The sequence below is a fragment of the Chrysochloris asiatica genome, unplaced genomic scaffold (genome assembly GCF_000296735.1).
Source record: "Chrysochloris asiatica unplaced genomic scaffold, ChrAsi1.0 scaffold00353, whole genome shotgun sequence".
Taxonomy (NCBI): Eukaryota; Metazoa; Chordata; class Mammalia; order Afrosoricida; family Chrysochloridae; genus Chrysochloris; species Chrysochloris asiatica.
This window is the reverse complement of record NW_006408871.1, coordinates 2,493,536-2,495,371: the sequence shown is the minus strand read 5'-3', so window position 1 is coordinate 2,495,371 and position 1,836 is coordinate 2,493,536.

Below are 1,836 nucleotides of genomic sequence, written 5' to 3'. Positions count from 1 at the left end.
CCTGAGTGGGATTTTTTGTTTGTTTTTTAAAAAGCTAAAGTGGATAGGGAGAAATACTGTTAACTGATGGTATGTGGAGGGGATTATAATCATTGTAGTGAAACGAGGTGTATGGTTTGTTGAATGTAAAACTGATGATATGCCCTGTAAACTTTTACTCAATCCACAATAAAAAACCTTAAATAATAATAATAAAAAAAAAGTTACAGATGTGGGAAACAGGATGGAGGTACCTCAAAAGACTGAAAATAGAACTACCATCTGACCTCTGGTAGTTTAGTGGTTGCAAGTCATGCACCCTCAAAGGTCAGCAGTTCGAAACTACCAGCCATTCTGCGGGAGGAAGACGAGGCTTTCTGCTCCCATAAAGATTTACAGCTTCAGAAACCCTATGTGGCACCAATTCCACGACATTATAACCACCATATGACCCAGTAGGAGTGCTGGTATGGTTATGTGGGCTAAAGCACTGGACTGCAAGGTCTGTTTGAACCACAAGGTCAGTGGTTCAAGTTTACCAGCCATTCCTTAGAAACCCTAAACAGGGTTGCTATGAGTCAGAACCAACTCAGAGGCACTTAACAACAACAATATATTACCCAGCAAGTCCATTCCTAGGTATATGCCCAAAAGATGTGAAATCAGAAACTCAGAGACTTATAGACCATTGTTTATAGCAGCCCTACTCACAATAACTGACAGATGAAAACAACCTAAGTGTCTATCAACAGATAAATGTATAAACAAAATTTGGAACAATGGGAAACAACTCAGCCAGCAGGAGAAATGAAATCTTTAATCAGTTCCTATTGAAGTCTTCATACAATATTGATAGTGCTTGAAGACATTATGCTGAATGCAATAAGATAATCACAAAAGGATAAATATTGTATGCACTTATATAAAACTCCTCTGTTTGTCTATCATACTGTGGTGGCTTGTTGTTGCTGTGATGTTGTAGGTCATGCCACTGGTATTGTTGATAACAGCAGGGTCATCCATGGTGGATGGGTATTAGCAGACCTTCCAAACTTAGGCAGACTAGGAAGGAGAGGCAGACCACTTCTGACAGGTTGTTGTTAGGTGCTGACAAGTCGTTTCTGACATATCATGACTCTGTAAAGGGTTTCCCAGCAGTGGCTGGTGGATTTCAATCACCAACTTTGAGATTAAGTCCAGTGCTTATTCTACAGTACCTCACCAGGAATCCTACACATTAGTGAGCTAAAATGGGCTGGTATTGGCCATTTTGAATTGCACAGTAATATTGTTTACTATGCCAGAAATGACAAACTGAAGAGGAATGACATCACATTTACTGTCAAAAAGAGCATTTCAAGATCTATCTGGAAATAGAATGCTGTCTGTGGTAGAATAATATCCATACGGCTACAAGCTAGGAGCCAACTACTGAACAATCAGTTGCTCATATGCAAATTCAGGCTGAAGCTGAAGAAAATTAAAGCAAGTTCACGCGGGCCAAAATGTAACCTTTAGTATATCCTAACTGAATTAAGAGAACATCTCAAGAACAGATATAATCCATTAGACATTAACTGAAGACCAGAGTTCTAGGATGACATCAAGAATATCACTCACGAAGAAGTAAGCAAAATGTCATTAAAAAGACAGAAAAGAAAGAAGACCACAAATGGATGTCAGAAGAGACTCTGAAATTTGCTCTTAAGCGTAGAGAAATTAAACAACTGGAAGAGCTATTAAGAGCTTGTGATAGTAAAGCTTTGGTATCAACTTGACTGGGCCAGAATTCTTAGTGGCTAGGCAGTTAGTGGTTACGAATTGGGTTGTGAACCTTAAGGTCAGCAGTTCGAAACT